Raw genomic sequence first — 21,880 nt, 5'->3', positions numbered from 1 at the left:
TGTCGGGGTACAAGATTAACGCAAATAAAAGTGAAGCAATGCCAACGAATAATGCGGATTTCTCAAAATTTAAGAAAGAATCACCATTCAGATGGCAAACGCAAGCAATGCGATACCTAGGTATACAACTAAATAAAAACCTCGGCCATCTATATAAACTCAATTATTATCCACTAATGAAAAAATTACGAGACGACTTAGAGCATTGGAAAGGCTTACCACTAACACTAATAGGAAGGATAAACTGTATTAAAATGAACATTTTCCCAAGGATACAATACCTATTTCAGGCATTGCCAATACACTTGACAGAGAAATTCTTCAAGAAGTTAAAGAAAATAATAAGGAAATTTTTCTGGAAAGGGGGAAAACCAAGGATAGCACTAGATAAATTAATAGAATGATATAAACAAGGAGGCTTACAACTGCCAAACTTTAAAAATTATTATAGAGCCACACAATTAAGATAACTATCAGATTTTTATCAAACAAGGGAAAAGCCAGATTGGACTAGATTAGAACTAGATAAAATAGGGGAGAAGATACCTGAACATATATTATATAAATGGGATGAAAAATTGGTACAACGTAGGAATTCTTCAGTATTACTTCATCTGCTCAATATTTGGAAGAAGATTCATGTAGAAAGGAATAAAACAAATTACCAACTACCAAAACTAATACTGACGCAAAATCAGCTAATCCCTTTTACAATAGATGACCTTTCCTTTAGAGAATGGGAGAAAAAAGGGATCAAAAGAATAGAAAATTGTTTTTCGGGAAATAAATTATTATCCTTTGAACAAATAAAGGATAAATATAACTCACGATACAGTGTTGGCATACTACCAACTGAAATCCTACTTGAAGGACAAATTGGGAAGCAGTCTGAGGTTACCAGAGGGAATTAATTTTGAATATGTGATTACAGACACAATGATAATCAAAAAATTTGTAACAAACATGTATATTAAACTACAAGAAAAGGAGAATGAGGAAACAAATGGTAAAACTAAACAAAAATGGGAACAAGATCTAAACATAAAGATAAAGAATGAAAATGAAACATGGGAGAAGTTATGCTCAGGAACTATGAGAAATACAATAAATACGAGGTTACGTATGATACAATATAACTGGATACACAGGCTATACATTACACCTCAAAAGTTAAATAAATGGGACCCAACAGTATCTGACAGATGTTTTCGCTGTAAAAAGGAAATGGGAACAACAATTCATGGAATTTGGACATGTGAGAAAGTGAAAAAATTTTGGGAAGATCTAAACCAGATATTAAATAAAATCACAAAAAGCAATATACCAAAAAACCCAGAGATCTTCCTCCTAAATAACATAAAAAACAAAGAATTTGGACTCGATTTGGTTGGTGCACAAAAAAATTTGTTATGATAGCCTGAGCTGTAGCAAAAAAATGTATTATGTCAGCCTGGAAATTAGAAGATAACTTGAGAATACAACAATAATATATAGAAATGAATAAATGTAGTCCATTAGAAAAAATAACATACATTTTAAGAAATAACATTACAATATTTGAACAAATATGGGAGCCATACATGAAACATAATAGAGAAAACTTACCGTGGACATCTACCACCTAAAATGACAGAAGGAGAAGTGAATGAAAAGAACTGACTCAGTGGAATTTCTTGTTTATTTTTATTGAGTGACAACATTGTTTGATGGGTTCAATGTATTTTATTTTCTGAACTTTAAATAAATGGGAGGGGAGGGAGGGAGGGGAGTATGGAAAGGGGGGAGAAAATGACACTGTATATATTTAAGAAGGAAAATGTATGTATCTTGATCAATATGGTTTATAGTGTGAAAAATAAAAATTTTTTAAAAAACATGCAAATTTACCTTCAGGTACTCCCAGGTCCCGTTGCATATGGATATTTTCAATTTTCTCTCCGTTTAGAAAATGATCTGACCATTTATTTTTTTCTACCAAAGTGGATGACCATATATTGTATTTCATTTCCCACATCTCTGCCCATTCTCCTGATGTTTAAGTCCTTCTACAACCTCCCTTATTTCCTCAACACTACTTGCTGCTCCACCTAACTTCATTATCAATCCATTATTAATATATTTATTTCAAAATCATTAATATACAGTGCTCTTAATAATGTTTGGAACAAAGACACTTCTTTTCCCCCTTTATTTGCCCCTGTGCTCCAGTTTTAAATTTGTAATCAAACAATTCACATGTAATTAAAGTGCACATTCCAGATTTTAATTCAAGGTTTGACTATAGAAATTACAGCACTTTTTATACATAGACCCCTCAATGTTAGGACATTTGGCTTCACAGGTGTTTGTGATTATTCAGGTATGCTTAATCACTTCATTAGTATAGGTAGCCAACAAATTCTAGACTTGCTTCTAAGCTTTGGAGTCTGTAGTTGCCATTTCTCAATATGAGGATCAGAGTTGTGCAAATGAAAGTCAAAGAAGCTGTTATGAGGCTGAAAAACAATAAAACAGTAAGAGACATTGCCCAAACCTTAGGAACATCATTAAGAGGAAAGAGCATACCAGTGAGCTCGGTAATTGCAAAGGGTCTGATAGGCCAAGGAAGATCTCCACTGCTGATGACAGAAAAATTCTCATCCCACTGAAGAAAAATCCCCAAAAGCCTCTCCGAAAGATCAGAAACACTCTTCAGGGGGCATGTGTGACTGTGTCGATGATGACTGACTGCAGAAGACTTCATGAACAGAAATACAGAGGCTACACTGCAAGATGCAAACCACTGCTAGCCACAGAAATAGGATGGCCAGATTACAGTTTCGAAGAAGTATTTAATACAGCCTGCAGAATTCTGCATAAATACATGGACAGATGAGACCAAGATTAAGCTGCATCAGTGTGATAGCAAGAGCAAAGTGTGGAGATGTAAAAAACTGCTCAAGATCCAAAGCCAACCACCTCATCTGTGAAATGTGGCGGCGGTGTTATGGCCTGGGCACAAATGGCTGCCATAGGTACTGGCGCACTTATCTTCATTGATGATGCAATTGCTGATGGCAGTTGCAAAATGAATTTTGAGGTGCATAGAAACATCTTAACTGCACAAGTTCGAGCAGTTGCCTCTAAACTCATTGGACTGTGCTTCAATCTATAGCAAGCCAATGATCCCAAATGTTAGAAACAGAAGTAACTTCACAGAAATTGCTCGAGACAAAAATTGAGAACAAAGAACATTTATTATACAACAATGCAAAGTTGGATGCTTCCCCTTACCCTGGGAATACACACACACACTGAGGCTCACCCAACTTTTATACAGTTTATTTCAGTATAGGAATACCCTCCCCCTTGCATTCTTCTGCCTCCTGGATAGGTTTGGCATTAGGCAATCCTGCCTGCCTACCTGCTGTTTCTGTGAACTTGGAGGACCAGGGGGAATCCTGTCAGTGTCTCATCATGTCATTATCCTCATTGTCCTCATTCACAAACCTATCTTTGTTCTAATTTACACCTTCCCAACTCTCAGGGCTACAATCATATGTAGAACTTGCTAACACTGTCTAGGGCTTACTAATTACATATGCAAAACCTGCTAATTCTATCTAGGGCTAGAAGACCCTTATCTTATTCAAACTAACTCTACTTCCTACATTCTAATATCCATTTCTTATCCTGTTCATACTGGCTTTATTCTTTTACCCATATATCTATATTAGTTTCCTCATCTTCATATTTTTATATCAGTTTTACTCATCTCTCACACAAACACACTGATAAAGCAACAGAGGAGTTTTTCAAAGCTAAAAACTGGAAAATTCTTGAATGGCCAAGTCAGTCACTTGATCTAAATCCAATTGAGCATGCCTTCCATAGGTTGAAGAGAATACTGAATGGGACAAGCTCCCGAAACAAGCAGGAAATGAAGTTGAAGATGGCAGCAGTCAAGGCCTGGCAGAGCATCACCACCTGGTGATGTCAATGAATCACAGACTTCAAGCAGTCATTGCATGCAAGGGATATGCAGCAAAGTACTAAACTTGACTAATATACATACTATTGCTATGTCCCAAATATTATGGTGCCCTGAAATGAGACTCTGTATAAAAAGTGCTGTACAAAGACTGCTGTAATTTCTTCATGGCCAAACCAAAATATATACAAATATCCTTGAATAAAATCTGGAATGAGCACATCACAGGTGAATTGTTTGATTACAATTTAAACTGTGGCTACAGGAAAAATAAATAAAGAAACAAAGCATCTTTGTCACAAATATTATGGAGGACATTGTATAAAGTGGCCCCTGTGGAACACCACTAGCAACTAGCAGCCAATCAAGATATGATTCCTGTATTCTGACTCTGCTGCCTGCCCGTTATACCATGGACTCTTGATAAGCAGTTTCATATGCTGCACCTTGTCAAAGACCTGTTTCCAAATATACAAAATCCACTGCATTTCCTTTATCTAGCCTGCTTGTCACTTCTTCAAAGAATTCCAATAAGTTTGTCAGGCAATATTTTCCCTTAAGGAAACCATTCTGGAATTGGTCTATCTTGTCACTTTCCCCCAAGTACTCCATAATCTCATCCTTAACATCTTCCCAACCACTGACAACAGGCTAACCAGTCTATAGTTTCCTTTCTGCTGCCTCCCCGCCCTCCTTCCCTGAATAGTGGAACAACATTGGCAATTTTCCAGTCCCCCAAGATCATACAAGAACTTGTGAAGGTAGGGAAAAAAGAGAGCCCCTGTGACATGAAGTCTTGTAAGATTTAATAAATTAACTAAATGACATCATGATTAAACTTCCCATTCAAAAATGTCAGTTGCTCAAGAAGACTCCATTCTTTTAAAAACACTGAAATGTTTCTGAGATGCAAAAAATGCACAAGCTGGGGAATTAAAATTAAGTACTTTAATTTATTTTTAAAGGTTTTGTAACAAACAAAGCACAGTACATTTAAACTTACTCCAGCTATATCCAAGATAATATGGAGTCTTTTATTAAAATTAATGGATCTCAATCATTGAATACTTCCTTGACCATGGAAGAAAAGTTTGCAATGTGTAGGGCAACGAGTCCAAATTCTTTCTTCCTTTGCATTTGTTGTCTCACCGTCAATCAGACACATCACCTCCTACACAAACACAACAAAAGCCTAACTTAAGGAATAGCTGCCCCTACTAGAAGATGGTGGCAAGCACTTGGACGTGAATTCTCCACATATCTGCATTATCAACAAATTCTATCATTTGGAACAATAGGTCCTCGTCAATAGTTTAAAATGTCATCTAATCAGCAAAGAAATTGTCAGGAAACTATGAAAAATCACACTTGTTTTTTTTAAATCAAATTAAGTTAATCAGTTTTATATTTCACTCTTCTCCTGCAAAGTTGTTTGACTTGAAGTCCTCATTTCAGTGTTTCGATGCAGACTCGTCCTCCCCGACTGGCGAGTGGATTGAAGGGTTGTTCTGAGAAAAAAGACCATCGTGAACATGCCACCGCTGGGAGTGGGAGAAAGGACCAGTTCAGCCTCGCAGAGAGGCGAGCGAGGCTGCTGGGCGATGCCCACGCTGCTCTGTCAAGGCGGAAACGAAGACCAGAGCTGGATTTTCAATCATTGACCTGACGGTGCTTGAGCGCTGCTGCTCCAGTCGGCTCCCCATTGTAAATCCGCGCTCCGTCTCTTCTCCGGTACCGCCCGTTGCCTGGTAACGGCGAAGCCATCATGGCGCCGACGCTGGGATCGGCGAGGACATTGGGCTCCGAACTTCTTCATCGCTCCAGCTTGGCCTCGGTGACTCCACCCGTTTGTAAGGTTTTTTTTAATTTGATCGGTTTACGCTTGATAATGTTCTGGATTGAATGATCAGATGTGGAGGGGGTGAAGACGAGTGCACATTTGCTCACATTAAATCGACTCGTGGAAATGGCGCTGGAGTGGCAGAGGCAAGGCCATCAGGAAGATGACAGACACAGAGATGAGGTCTCCATGGGCCCGGTGGGCCAGTTTTCATGCTGGATAAGCTCACTGGGTCAAACAAAGATAAAGATACAGAACCAACCTTTCCAGCTTGAGCCCTTCATCAGGTATGAGAAAAATGTCATCGGGCACCTGAACAAAATGATGGGAGGGAGGGGCAGTGGGAGGAGCGCAAGCCCACAGGCAGAGGTAATAGGGAAAGTGTTGTGGGGGCATGCAATGTGGGTCGTCATGTCACTGAACACCATTGTATTGTGGGGCTGGGAGGGACCATTTTGATTTGAATAAAGAACAAGGTACAACACTCCTCCTTGTGTGAGTGTATTTTTTAATGAAAGAATAAACAACAAAATGGCAATGAGGATAAAAATGATTCCACACTCCGAATGCTGAAGAGATTTAGATGTGGAAAAACGAAAACTAGAGGCACGTTCTCATTCACAGTGGAACAGAGAAAAAAAAAGATTTAAAATGGCAGAAGGACGTTTTGGAGAATACAAAGAATCGGAAGACTGGTATGATGTGGAAAGATTTGATATGTTCGTTGTTGATCATAATATAAGGGATATAGATGTCTACAGATGTCCTGCTCTCCACCTCACTAAGCGAGATGGGGAGCAGGACATACAGCCTAATGAAATCTCTCTTGGCACCAGCAAGACCAAATACTAAGCCTTGTGAAGAATTGCGTGCCATGGTCGAAGAGCATCTATCTCTAAAACTGGTAGTGATCGCAGAAAGATACAAATTTTATACCAGAAAGCGAAAACCAGGTAACACTGTGAGCCAGTATTGGGGTGAATTGTGTAGACTGTCGGAAACACGTCATTTTGGAGATTTCTTAGACAAGGCTTTAAGAGACAGGTTGATCATTGGTTTGGCTGACCGCAATGCCCAACAACAATTGCTGTGCAGAAAAGATTTATACAGTAAGTCTGCGTATGATACTGCATGGAGTTTTGAAATGGGCAACCAAAACATGGATATTATAGAAGGGTAGTAGCACATGGTGGGAAAAGTAAACTGCCAAGAATGCTACCACTGTGGGAGGAGTAACCACAGTCCTGATAATTGTTAGTTCAAAAGGGCCAAATGTCATCTATGTGATAAACGCTGACACAGCAAGTCCAAATGCCCAAGGAAAAGAGAAAGTTAAGAAAAGGAGGATTGCCTAAGGAAGAAAACCCACTGAAATACAAAAAAAAGTGAAAAATGTTGTGGAGAATGATGAATATCCTAGCAGTGGCTCTGAGAAGGACTCAGCAATGGAAGTAATGTATATTCGTAGGAGAGGAAATAGGATTTGCGTTAAAATTAACAACAAACCTGTTCGGATGGAGTTGGACACAGGGGGTGGCTGTGTCCTTAATGCTGAAAGATCTAAAAGTAAAACTATTACCAAATCTTAAAATGAAACAGTCCAACATAGATTTGAAGATGGTAACAGGGGAGATAGTGTTAGGTCTGCTTTGTTCATGAATGAGTGAGACAAACACCAGACTGAGTCGAAATCAGGGTTCTTTGTTCTTTATTACCGGATTGTAACACTTGCGACTAACAAAGTTAGTCGGAGAATGCATTCTGCCGTTATCAGCAAAATGGTGATTTTTTATACCCTTGGATATGTGCTTAGAACATCATCATATCATTACTTGTCCAATGACTAAAACTGTTGCTATCCTTTCCCTGGTAGCTTCCTGCCTCTCAATCCATCAATGTCTCTCTTATCTTGTAAGTACAAGGATGCATTCACATCTTGTTACAGCCCTGTACATTCCCATCTCATGATGTTTTACCTAACAGGAGTACAAGGACACCTCCCCTTCTTGTTACTGCCCTGTACAGGGTAACTCCCTACACATTCCCATCTCATGATGTTTTACCTTACAATCCCTCCTTTGTCCTCTTTAGAGGACAATCTCGCCCTGACTATGCTACCACCGCGTTACATTAGTTCGCCTATTATTGCCAAGCTCTATACGGGTTCTGTTCACAGGGCAGTTCGGCTGGTGGGCGAGGGCTCCCCCAACCCTCCTTTGCGTACACCCCCCATCCGTCACCCCGATCCCATTGCCCGTTTACAAGTTTCATCCCATTTGCCCCCAAGCAAAAAACTAGCTAACCCCCCCGTACATTAGTAAATACCCAAGTTAACATATGGTCTACAATCTGATTAATAATGTTTGTGTTACAATCAATGTTATAATATTTGTTCTACAATCAAGGTTATAATATTTAGGTTACAAGCAAGGTTAAAATTATATGTGTAACAATCTAATTCACAATCCCTCCTTTCCATCACATTCCCCATCAGACTCCAGATCGATCTCAGCAACTTTCTCCGCCTCCTGTAATGTGAGATAGTCTTGCTCCACAGCCTGCACAGCTTGATATTTCGGAGGCAGTTCATCACGGTCAGCAAAGGCTCTCTCTATGGTCCTCGTGACCAGCGTTCGAATGCATGGAATACAACAACAGCCACAAGTGATAAAAATTGATACAGAAATGAACAAACCCAGCAAAAGTTGTCCTAACAATGTGCTCCATCTCCCAAACACTCCCTGTAATCAGGATAAAACAGGATTGGAGACTCCAGACTGGGCTTTTAATTCTTTCGCCAATGCCCTAAGTTTCGTTAACCCCTTAGTAAGTGATCCATCTGGCCCTGTGTTATTAGAGATAGAAGTGCAGCATAGATCTCCAAACATAGCACACACTCCACCTTTCTCTGCCAGGACCATATCAATCGCTATCCTATTCTGAAGTGTCATAAGGGAAGTTTCTGACAGTTGTTGATGTATTGCCTCAACAACGTCCCTGGTCAAATTTGCAAGGCGCTGGACATTATAGTGAATAAGGTTGATCCTATTAACATTTTTATTTACAGTGATGGGAAAAATTGCACTAAAAACAGGAAAGCTTTCAAACCCAGCTGCAATCTCATCGGCTAACTTAAATTCGTCCGGAATATTCCGGGCTTGGCCAATGGCATCAATCCATACCCCATCAGGGTTCCTTCCTCCCGGCCCCAAGAGTCCAACACTCCTCCTTTTTCTCCACAGCCAACTCTCTGTGTGGCGCAATTCTAGGGAATCCTCGTCTCCCTCCTGCCTTTTGACAATCAGCACTGGCGCATTAAGGGTTACTAGAGCACACCGACCATCCCAGTTAGCGGGGAGCCAGTTGTACAGCACTCTTCCTCAATATAGTCATTACACTGAGGTGCCTGGACTTGTTGATCACTCTGCCACCCCCCGATTCTCTGGGGCCCATCAATGTGTCCACCCCTACCCCTTGCTTGTCCTCTTAAGTTTCCTCCTCTTCCCCGATAGCCTCTCATAGAGGGTAATCTTTTTCCCCTTGCTCTCCCAGCCTCCGGACAGTTCCGCTGGTAGTGTCCAGGATTTTGGCAGTACCAGCATACTGCATGTTCCCCTCTATACATTGTACCTAGCTGTCTTTCCCAACCATTTCTTACTTGGGGTCCCGGATTTATCACTGGCCCCATGACCTGTGGGACTATCTGTTGGGCCGCTAATTTAACCCCTATATGTTCTATGGCTCTCACCAATTTATCGGTTGTTTTGTCCACCTCCTTCTGGGACGCACTTTCTGACTTAGCATGCTCTGATTGACGATGTCGTTTGATTGCATGTGTCAGGTGTCTTTTCCACAAATCCTCTGACATTGTCTCTAATCCCACAATGTCCCTTAATTTTGCTTGAACCGTAGCAGGTAGTCCGTTTATTATCCCATTACGAAAGTGAGCCCTTCCTAAGGGGCTGTGGTCGGGTCTTTCTCCAGTCCCTGTTCCCCATAAGTCCCATGCTCGAGTGAAATACTCGTGTGCAGTCTCTCCTTCCTTTAGTTGAAGGGTTACCAAGGCATCCAAACTATAGGGTGTAGGAAATGTTTCTCTAAGTGCTTCCCAAAATTTATTCCGAAGTGGGTTAAATTCTATTTCATCCCCCAATTTACTGCTTCTTACAATTTTCTCTATTTGCTTCAGGGCCCCTTCTGCCTTTAATTTTATCATGATAGTTCTGACATCTGCGAGTGCTAATTGTTCTTGGCAGGTTTCTCGCTCAAAACAAGAAATCCATGGACTAGCCCCATTACTCAACGGAGGTAGTTTTTTCATTAAACTCTCTAAGTCCATTCGTGACAAGGGTACATATTTTTGAGTTCCCCGTCCCGTGATCAGTAATGGGCATTGATATCTCAATTTTGGGGATTTCTGCTCCTTCTTTACTCTTGGCATGCATTTATTTATCCCACCTTGTTCTGACTCTTCTTCGTCACTGTCACTGTCCCTATCAGCTTCCAATGTCTCAGGGTCAAAGGTATATTGGTCACGTTCATCTCTAAGATAATCTTTTCGGCCATAGTTTAGTTGTTTCACATCTTTCTCTTTTGTTCTAACTATGTCCAGGTAGGCATGTCTATTTTTCTCCCTCCCGAGTCTTTTCCTTTTACTTTCCTCCCATGGTGGATCGTATCTCGTTTCCTCATCTGTACTACACTTTTCGTCCTTTACTCCTATTACCATTCCTTCAGCTTTAATTTCTCCTGACAGTGTTGTAGTTATCTTTTCCACTTCCTTCAATACACCTACCATTAATTCTTTTTGATCCTCACTGATCTGCCCCAGCACATTAATATCTCTGTTTAAGTTTTTAATGTTATCCTGAACCTTTTTCATGTTCCATTTCTGTATCTCTAACTCCTTTTCTATTTTCTTGGACTCCAGAGGGGTCTCCACATCTATTACTCCCCCTTCTATTTTTATTAAAGGGGCCTGTACCTCGTCTGATGTGTCCCTATTCCCGAGGTTCTTGTCACACCCCAGTGTCTCAATATCTGGATATAAGGGACGTGACTCCAGGATCCCATCTGGGGTGCCAGGGGCACCTTGTGACTCCACATATGCATAGGGCGGGGGTCTACAAGCTATTTCTACAGGGGCCATAATAGGTGGGTTATCAGGGAGACCAAATTCTTCAAATAGAGCTAGGACATCGCGGTACTGCATCTCCTTGTCTCTCACCCTCTTTTTTGCTGACTCGCGATTAAAGATTTTGTTTTCTGTGTCCCGTTTGTATAATTGTATAAGACTCACTTATAAATGATTTATTGTCAGAGTACATACATGACATCACATACATCCAGAGACTATGAGAGAGAGAGAGAGAGAGAGAGAGAGAGAGAGAGAGAGAGAGAGAGAGAGAGAGCATAGCGAGAGAAAGAGATAGAGAGGCAGATACACAGAGCACAAGAGATAGAGAGAGAAAATGCCTTGCACTGGCCCCACTGGGAGAAAAGTCTTCAGATTAACACTTTCGTTTCAAAGGTTTTAAAAGGTTCTCATCCTGTGATCACTGGTCTGGATCAGATTGGGTCTCCCACCACTGGGAACTATCACTCCTTCCTTCCCACCCACCTCGAGTGAGCTACACGTCAGCCCACAATGTCTGCCCTGATCCCGCAATGGTGGGGGTGCGGGAAAGAGGGAGGGAGATAGGATAAAACAGGATCCCATTTGATGCGGAGCTGGAATTGTGGGCACAAAATTAAAACCAAATTGTATTTCTCTGCCCTGCCCAACCTGGGGATATCAGGGCAGCACCGCCACAGATTGGGATTGGGAGGGGGAGTGGGTGAGAGAGGAGGGGGGGGAGAAGAGAGAGGGGGGGGGAGAAGAGAGAGAGGGGGAGAGAAGAGAGAGGGGGGAGAGAAGAGAGAGGGGGGAGGGAAGAGAGAGGGGGGAGGGTGAAAGGAGGGAGGGAGAGAGCAAACCCGGACACTTCGTGGCTGGAAACTGGAAACAGGCACTTTTCCTTTCCCTTCTGTGTTTTGTTTCTTCCAGCTTATCTAAGCCTCTACGTTTTAAATTTTTTTTTTTTTTCCCTCACCTGTCAGGAACATCTCAGTGCCCCCGGGTAACCAACCCCTCTTCCTCCAGCGGTCTACACATTTTCGGAGCATTTTTTGTTTTTCCAATGCCGCATTACTGGTATTTCGCTCCTCTAATTCCTGATTAATTTCCTTAATAACTTGGTCAAAAGTCTTAGCAGGCAACTGTACAGCCATAGCTGCGGGACCGCTTTCTAATGCCTGTTTTAATTTAGGTTCTTGTCCGTTTAGGGGATCTATGTCAACGAAAATTGCTTTTAAAAATGTCTCCTTGCAAGCTGGATGACTAATATCTTTTAAAGGAACAGTCTCTAAGTCTTGTCCTCCAATTGACTTCAGACTGTCCTGTATACTCTGATTGCTCGTTTTCCACTCTCTGTTTTCCCAAAGGGGTCTGAAAGTTAAATTACAACTAGAAAACCAAATATTTGGGCTATACTTTTGTCCTGTTTCCCTGTACCAATCTATGAATTTACGTAACTTTATCTCCTTGGTGATGTTGGGAATACCCTCATTTAACTTATCAAAAGTATTTCGAATAAACTGGGTGTCTCTTAGGAGTTTGTCAACTTTTTCATTAATATCTCCTACCTGATCCGGACACAGCTGTCGCAGCCTTCTGTCGTCGTTCTTGTTCACCAGGCAGGCGTCCCTGAGTACTTTTTTTGTTGTCTCAAGGTCTCTAGTGTCTGCTGTGGTATTCCACCACGGCGAATTGGGGAAATAAATTCTTAACTTCTCAAGTGTACAGACATTATCATACCTACCGGACATTTATAAGTCAGTCTCTCAGATACAATTGAGGCCAATAAGCCTGAACCTTTGTTTTCTTTCAAAGCCCAACCTTCACGTGGGAGATTTCTCCTCTTAATAACCAGTTTAGGGCAGAAAACTCAGGTCCTCAATTGTTTATAGACCACCTTCTCACTCTATTGGACTTTGCAACGACACAATAAAGACTTTTAAACTCTAGTAGTTTCTTGCGAAGCACTTAATAAATGTCATTCAAACACCTTAAGGACTTTTATCTTGTCTGTAATCACTTACGTGTTACAATCCTGGCATGCGACCTTCAATTGTGGTCGTCTAATTTGTCCGATCTCCAGTTCTTACTGACAATCATAAAGATTTTAAAAAAAAAGAGAATTTTGTTAAAACAGGCTTCTCTGGACCTTTTTATCAGCCGGCTGAGATGATTGTCAGAAAAAACAGAAACCGTCGTCCAGTGTTCACTCACCCATCACGTCGGGGTCACCAAATTGTTAGGTCTGCTTTGTTCATGAATGAGTGAGACAAACACCAGACTGAGTCGAAATCAGGGTTCTTTGTTCTTTATTACCGGATTGTAACACTTGCGACTAACAAAGTTAGTCGGAGAATGCATTCTGCCGTTATCAGCAAAATGGTGATTTTTTATACCCTTGGATATGTGCTTAGAACATCATCATATCATTACTTGTCCAATGACTAAAACTGTTGCTATCCTTTCCCTGCTAGCTTCCTGCCTCTCAATCCATCAATGTCTCTCTTATCTTGTAAGTACAAGGATGCATTCACATCTTGTTACAGCCCTGTACATTCCCATCTCATGATGTTTTACCTAACAGGAGTACAAGGACACCTCCCCTTCTTGTTACTGCCCTGTACAGGGTAACTCCCTACACATTCCCATCTCATGATGTTTTACCTTACAATAGTCAAAGAGCTAGGGAAATGTAGGCATCGAATACAAGGGAGCCACTGAAAGGATTATCCCTCTACATCGGTGACACAAAGGGACCCACATTGTTTGGATGAGAGTGGTTGTCGCACATTCAACTGGATTGGAAGGAAATTGGAACAGTGAAGAATGTATATACTGAGGGTGAGCCAAAATCAAAGCTGGAGCAATGTTTCAGAAGTATCAAACGGTTTTTGGAAAGGGCCTGGAAAAAAATCCAAGGAGTCCAGGCCAAATGGCAATTGAAACCTGATGCCGAACCCAAGTTCTACAAGCAAAGGACAGTACTTTTTGCAATTAAAAAAAAAAGATTGCTTCCAATCTATTGAGGACCGACTCAAAGGAATCATTGAAAACTTCAGTTCAACAATTGGGCAGCTCCTAATGTGCCAGTTGGAAAACCCAAAGGTGAAATTCAAATTTGTGGCGATTATAAAGTCACCATTAATCAAGCTCTGCAAGTACCCAAACATTCCATTCCCAGAGCAGAGGAATTATTTCAAGCACTGAATTGTGGAAAAAAAGTTCACAAAATTGGATTTATTACAAACGTACCAGCAAGTCCAATTGGATTTCTGAATCAAAAAAGTATGTGGCAATCAATACTCACTTGGGATTGTTCACTTACACTAGAATGCCGTATGGAATATCATCAGTACCAGTGATGTTTCAAGCTGTGTTTGGACAAATTGCTGCACAGAATAAATTTAGATACTACCTTGATGACATCATCATTACAGGTCATGACAACACAGAGCATCTAACAAACCTGGAAAAGATCTTAACCTGAATGTAACAAGCTAAAGTCCATCTGCGCCAAGACAAATGTGTATTTATTGGTACCCTCAATTATATATTTTGGATTTACAATTAACAGTGAAGGAGTCTGAATGGATACGGCTGGCGCTGAAGCTGTCCGCAGGGCACCCTGCCCATCAAATAGAGCCGAATTACAATCATTCTTGGGTTTGGTTAACCATTATCAAAAGCACATCCCCAACATTTCAACACTGTGCAACTTGCTTAACCAACTGTCAAAAAAAAGATCAGAAATGATACTGGAATGCGAGATGAATAAGGCTTTCAATCGTTTGAAGGAAATGCTGACCTCGAGCGATAATGTTCTTGTCCACTATGACCCAGATAAAGCTGTAACCTTACCTGCTGATGCTTTGCCTGTAGGTTTGGGTTCTGTATTGTCGCAGGACACAGAAAAGGGAGAACAACCTGTGGCTTATGCTTCCCGCTCTTTGATGGCTTGTAAACGTAATTACGCACAACTGGAAAAAGAAGGACTTGCCATAATTTTTGGTCTCAAGCGAGTTCACCTTAGTAACAGACAACAAATCACTGAGTTTAATTTTAGGCCCTTAAAAGGGCATTCCAGAGCTAGCTGTAACAAGAATTCAAAGATGGGCCAATAGAGCTCGCAGCATACAATTATGACTTAAAACATAGTCCAGCAAACTGAAATAGCCATGCTGATGCATTATCATTCTTACCTCTGCCTGAGACTGAACAGAGAGAAGGGATGGTTAGCTGATGGCAGAACCGACCAATATTGATCAGGAACAACTTCATCACTTACCGATTACAGGAAAGGTTATCTGCAGAGGTACAGAAAGAAACTACACAGTCGATACTTCACCTTAAATGAGTGGCCCAAGGTCGACACGATTTCTCTTGAACTGAAGGCTTATTATAAGTGACGTAATGAGATATTGATCAAAGTGGGTTGTTTATTGTGGGGGGGCAAGGACAATCATTCCTAAGAAATTGCAAGTGGCTATGTTATCTGAGCTCCACACCAATCATCCAGGGATGGTCCAAATGAAAGCCCCGGCATGCATGCATGTCTAGTGGCCATACAAATTGAACAGATGGTGAGAAGATGTAACATTTGCCAGGAAATGCAACCCAAAGCACCCCAAACCAAAGCTAACCCATGGAAATAACCACCATGAACATGGCACCAGATTCACGTTGATTTTGCTGGTCCATTTATGGGTGAAAATTTTCTTATTGTTGTCAATGCATACTCCAAATGGCCAGTAGCATCACATATGTGAAAGTCAACAAAAGAACAGACAATTGAGAGGCTATGGAATATTTTTTGCAGGATTTGGATTTCCTATAGAACTAGTCTTTGATAATGGAGCTCAATTTGTATCAGATGCTTTTAAACTATTTCTACATAATAACAATGTATGACACAACTTGTTGGCACCCTACCACCCAAGTACCAATGGAGAAGATGAATGCTTAGTGCAGACATTTAAAAAAGCCATGAAAACTAAGAAGTCACAGAAAATATTATGGAATCACAAAATCGTAGATTTTCTGCTTTCGTATTGAAATACGCCATACACCACCACAAATGCCAGCAGAACAGATGTTTGGGTATAACTTAAGAACCCGACTCACTACAGTGCACCAAGACATTGGCCTTTGTATCCAGCAATCAACATCTACCAATAAGCCAACCAGACGTCTGGAAATCAGGGATTAAGTACTGGTAAGGGATTACCAAGAAAATAAAAGAACATGGATACTTAAAAAAAAGAGTCTATTTCATATTCTGTACCAGTGGGAAGTATGGAAGCAACACATCGATCAGTTAAGAGTAGTGGATGATCCAGTGTCCTTTCCAAAGACAAACCATCTCCAAGTCACCCTATTTTGGGCACATTACAATGATGACACACCGGAGATAATTCCATTACCAATTGTACCCTCATCATGTACTTCTCAGGAGAGCAGTGCAGACCAGACATGGGGCGGTGCTGATCAACCTCTGAGCTCACAGCCCTGAGAGCCAGCCAATGAGGAGGTATTATCTTTTGAAAAGTCCCCATCTAGATTTTTCATCTCCAAGAATATCCAAAAGGGAGAGACATCCTTCAGTACATCTGAAGGACCACGTACATCTGAAGGACTACGTACATTGACTTTCTGACGGTGTTTTTTACATCAATACATTTATGTTGTTGTGCGGGATAGTAATTACCACGGTTAGTTATATATTTGTATTCTTTAGTATTATGGTAGTTTAGTATTTTTACTGCTTATGTGCTGTTAAGTGAGACTTTTTTGTGGGGGGGAAAAAGAGTTTTGTGGGTATACACAGGTGTGTGACATCACATAACAGTATTTTATTGTGGGGTTGGGAGGAACCATTTTGATTTAAATAAATAACTAACAAGGCACAACACTTCTCATGCAAGTGTATTTTTTAAGGAAAGAATACACAACAGAAGGCACAACAGCGAAGGGGAAGGGGGATGCCTCTGTGAATGGAGAGGAAAGGAGATAGGAAGAGGGAAGAGAGGGAGAATAGAGTGTGACCCAACAGAAACCAGAGAAGCCGATGTTAATGCCATCCAGTTGGAGAGTGCCAATATCTTCCACAGTTTCTGTATTGTACAAGATGATCCCATCACCACACACATTGTCCCTTCTCCAACTTCAGTAGGGACTACCTTGTCCTCTCATTCCCTTCCTGACACTTTCCCCTGTGACCACAGAAAGTGCTACACATGCATCCACACCTCCTCCCTAACCACCATTTGGCACACAAAACAGTCCTTCCGTGAATCCACGGAAGACATCTACTGCATCCAGTGCTCCCGTTGTGACCTTCTTTACATCAAAGAGACTGGACACAGACTGGGAGATCACTCAGCACCTTTGCTCTGTTCGCAGCAGTGACAGGGATCTCCCAGTGGCCAACCACTTGAATTCTGTGGCCCACTCCCACGCTGACACATCTGTACTCATGGCCTCATGCACTGCCAAACAAAGACCACTCATAAATTGAAGGAGCAAGACCTAATATTCCTTGAGCACTCTCCAACCAGATGGGATTAACATCGACTTCCAGTTTCTGCTTGACCAATTCCAGTTCTCCCTCTCTTCCCTATCCTTCTGTTTTATTTTCTCCAGCTCTCCACTCCCTTCCTCTCCAATCACAGAGCCATTCCCCTCCCTATTTGCTGTTGTGCCCTCCTTCTCCCTGCCCCTCCCACCCACCATTCAGGCTCCTGCCTACATTTTTCTCATATCTTGATGAAGGGGCTCGGGCCCAAAACATTGGTTATGTATCTTTATCTTTGTGATATAAAATGCGATGTTTGACCTACTGAGTTTCTCCAGCATTATGTTTGTACTTAAATCATGGCTTCTGGACACTTTTGAGTACCACCCAGATCATCTCGTGGAATGCCTCATCACCAATGCTCACAAACAAGCACCAGGTCTTGGTCTGGTAGCAGGGAGAGGAGCCCTCCCAGACAGATTCTACCTGTGTAACTGGAACATCACTCCCAAATGCACACTGTCCTTAAGATTACTGCGATGGAGAAGGAGTCACGTGATGGAGTAGCACCCTGTAGGGTAATACCAGCCCTCACCAGAAAGGAAGAAAAAAAGTGAAGAAAAGACAAAGTTCAATAAATACAAAATATAAGAAATAAAAGATGTAGAGAAGAGAAAGAAAATGGCACCTAAGAAGGAAAAAGTAAAAACAATGGGGAAAAAAAGAAAAGTCGCCGGAAAAGAAAGGAAAAGGCCTTACTTGGACGAAGGAACAGGGAGAAGAGGTGGAGAAGAGTGCCCGATCTCCGAGGTTGGTGACAGCCCCGTGGAGTCGTGACCCCCCCACTGGACTGCAAAAATGGCTCTCTGAGCCAAACAAAAGTGCGCAACTGCGCAATCTAAGGAGAAGGAAAACACCGATGGGAGGGGGACTCAGCCGAGGAACGGGCAACCACGGCATGACCAGCTGAGGGATGCCCGACACCAGGGCTCTCAGCTGGAAGAAAAAAGCAGCAGGAGAGGGAGTGAAGTACCAGGTGATAAAGAAAGTTGACAGGATGAAAGGAAAGAAGAGCAGCAGCAGGAGGCACAACAGATGAGCAGCTCAGAAGAAGAGGACCAACAGCAAGAGGCCAAGCAAGAAGAGGCCCGACAAAGTGAGACAAGCAACTCATCAGGAAAGTCAGAAGAGATACAGATGCAAAGAGAAGAAGAAGACACAAACATAGGTACAGACACAGAAGAGGAAGAAAAAGACCAAGACCTTCACAGAGAAATAGAATGTAAAACAGATGGACAGAATATAGATGAAGCTTTTTTTCAAGAACAAATGAGACCATTATAAGAATGGTTGTCATTAGAATTTAGTGCAATTAAAAGAAAAATGAAAAGAACAGAAGATTAAATGCAAAGATTAGAACTAGTCATGACAGAAATAGGGAAAAGAGTAGAAAATGTGGAAGAACGAGAAATGGCTCTAGAAATTGAAGTAAACGACTTAAGAGGAAAATTGGAAGAAAATGATTAAAAAAATTAAAGAGTCACAGTTGTTAGCTCAGAAAATTGATATGTTGGAAAATTATAGTAGGCAAAACAACATAAAAATAGTGGGCCTAAAGGAAGATGAAGAAGGCACAGATATGAAGGAATTTATAAAAGAATGGATCCCGAAGGTCCTGGGAATGACAGAAATGCAGGAAGAATTGGAAATAGAAAGGGCACACAGAAAACTAGCTCCGAAAACACAGACACATCAAAAACCAAGATCCATTTCAGTAAAGTTTTTGAGATATATGATAAGAGAAAATATACTGGAGCGGGCAAGGAATAAAATTAGAGAAGACAATAAACCATTTGAATACGAGGGTCAAAAAATACTTTTTTATAAGTTTTGAACTCTTAAAAGAAGAGGAAGGAGTTTAATACTGTAAAATCGATCCTATTGAAAAAAGGTTATAAATTTATGTTAAGACATCCAGCTGTGCTTAAAATATTTATCCCTGGGGAGCAAAATAGACTGTTCTCTGATCTGGAGGAAGCACAAGAATTTGCAGAACGCTTGCAGGACAGGAGAGATGAAGAGATGTAACAAGAATGAAGAATGGCGATAAAATATATATAAAGATGTAAAAACAATGTATATGTTAAGAACTAAAGAAGCGAAAGAGAAGGGAAGAAAGGAAGTAAGGGGAAAAAAGGGAGAACTTTGTTATGTGTGTTTAAAAAAGTGTTTTCTTGGGGGGTTGGGGGGGGAGAGAATAACCGACACTGGGAAATCAGTTGACGCTTCTGAGCAGGTTCGCAATCTAAATGGAATGGGGAGTTGTGGTTGCCCGGCAGAGGATAAGGGGCAACTCAGAGGGGGGGGGAGGAATATTTGGGGTTATGGGAATTGAATGTGGGAGTTGTTAGAGTATTTTATGTTTTAAATGTGTTGTCATACATTGAGTTGAAAAAGGGAAAACAGAGATGAAAATGGGGAAAAGGCGGATGGTGGTGCTGAGGAAGTGGAAATGAGGTATAAGCAGGATATGAGATGACCATGTTGAACTATATGACTATAAACATTAATGGAATACATAATCAAATTAAAAGGAAGAGGCTATTAGATTTACTGAAAAAATAAAATATATATATAGCATTTGTGCAGGAAATGTATCTAACTGAGGTGGAACATAACAAATTAAAGAGAGATTGGGTAGGACATGTAGCTGCAGGATCATATAATTCAAAAGCTAGAGGTGTAGCTATATTAATTAATAAAAATGTATCAATCAAAATAGAGGAGGAAATAATAGATCCAGCAGGGAGGTATGTAATGATAAAGTGTCAGATATATTCAGAATTTTGGAATTTGCTCAATATATATGCACCTAATGAGGAGGATCAAAAGTTTATGCAAGATATTTTTTTGAAGATTGTAGATACACAAGGAAATATATTGATAGGAGGGGATTTTAACCTTAATTTGGATCCAATGTTAGATAAAACTGAACAAAAGAATAGCAAAAAGAATAAAGTGGCCAAATTTATGGTTAAATCAATGCAGGAAATGAAACTTATGGATATATGGAGGAGGCAGCACCCAAAAGAGAAGGAATATTCATATTACTCGAATAGGCATAAAACATACTCAAGGATTGATATGTTTTTGTTGTTGGCCCATATTCAAGGGAGAGTTAGGAAAACTGAATATAAAGGTAGATTACTATCTGATCATTCACCCCTGTTATTAGCAATAGAACTGGAGGACATCCCACCAAGAACATAGAGATGGAGCTTAAACTCCATGCTACTTAGAGATTTTATTGAACACCAAATTAAAACATATTTTGAAATAAATACAGAATCAGTGAAAGAAAAATTTATATTATGGGATGTAATGAAAGCCTTCATTAGAGGGCAGATAATAAGTTATGTAACTAAGATGAAAAAGGACTACAATCGGGAAATAGAGCAGTTGGAAAGGGAGTTAGTAAGTACAGAAAAGGAACAAGTAAAAAGGGATGATATAACGAAAAGGAGAGAATTGGCAGACAAAAAAATAAAATACGAAACATCACAAACATATAAGGTGGAGAAGAACATAATGAAAATGAAGCAAAAGTATTACGAACTAGGAGAAAAAACACATAAAATATTAGCCTAGCAACTTAAAACAGAACAAGCTAAAAGAACTGTATTGGCATCAAGGAAAAAGGACAAACAAATTACATATAATCCAATAGAGATTAATGAGAACTTTAAGGAATTTTATGAACAATTATACGAAACGTAGAATGAGGGGAAAGATGATAAAATAGAAGAGTTTTTAGCAAAATTGAACTGCCGAAATTGCAAGAAGAGGAACAAAACAAACAGATAAAACCATTTGAAATAGAGGAAGTACAGGATGTATTAAAAAAGCTGCTGAACAATAAAACGCCTGGGGAGGACAGACTCCCAATAGAATTCTATAAAACATTTAAAGAGTTATTAATTCCTCCTCTCCTGGAAGTAATGAGCCAGATAAAAGAAACGCAAAACTTGCCAGATTCATGTAAGATAGCAATAATTACAGTAATACCAAAGATGGGGAAGGATCCACTAACACCAGCATCATATAGACCAATATCTCTACTTAATTCAGATTATAAGATAATAGCAAAATTATTAGCAAACAGATTAGCTGACTGTGTACCAAAAATAGTAAAACAAGATCAAACTGGATTTATTAAGAAAAGACGAACAGCAGATAATGTCTGTAAACTTAATAATCTAATTCATGCAGTTCAAGGAACTAAGAAGCCAACAGTGGTTGTTGCTTTAGACACAGAAAAAGCCTTTGACAAAGTAGAATGGAACTATTTATTTAAAGTATTATAGAGGTTCAATCCACCAGAAAAATATATTAATTGGATTAAAGCATTATATAATGGACCATTGGCGAAGGTAACAGTAAATG

At 40.3% G+C, this 21,880-nt stretch overlaps 1 protein-coding gene across 4 annotated transcripts in view; it reads left to right on the top strand.

The window, feature by feature from the left end:
* The first annotated feature begins 5,701 nt into the window (after positions 1 to 5,701).
* Positions 5,702 to 21,880, top strand: part of c7hxorf58 (chromosome 7 CXorf58 homolog) — a 52,083-nt gene continuing 35,904 nt past the window's right edge. For 3 of the 4 annotated variants that reach the window (XM_069890051.1, XM_069890049.1, XM_069890052.1), the window contains exon 1: positions 5,703 to 5,820. The gene's annotated coding sequence lies outside the window, so the exon portion shown is untranslated. Of the gene's footprint in view, positions 5,821 to 21,880 lie in introns of all 4 variants that reach the window. The other variant, XM_069890050.1, reaches the window with a different exon arrangement.

The sequence above is a fragment of the Narcine bancroftii genome, chromosome 7 (genome assembly GCF_036971445.1).
Source record: "Narcine bancroftii isolate sNarBan1 chromosome 7, sNarBan1.hap1, whole genome shotgun sequence".
In the NCBI taxonomy this organism is placed as follows: domain Eukaryota; kingdom Metazoa; phylum Chordata; class Chondrichthyes; order Torpediniformes; family Narcinidae; genus Narcine; species Narcine bancroftii.
Note: the sequence above shows the minus strand (reverse complement) of the source record. Positions and strands in the feature narration are given on the sequence as shown.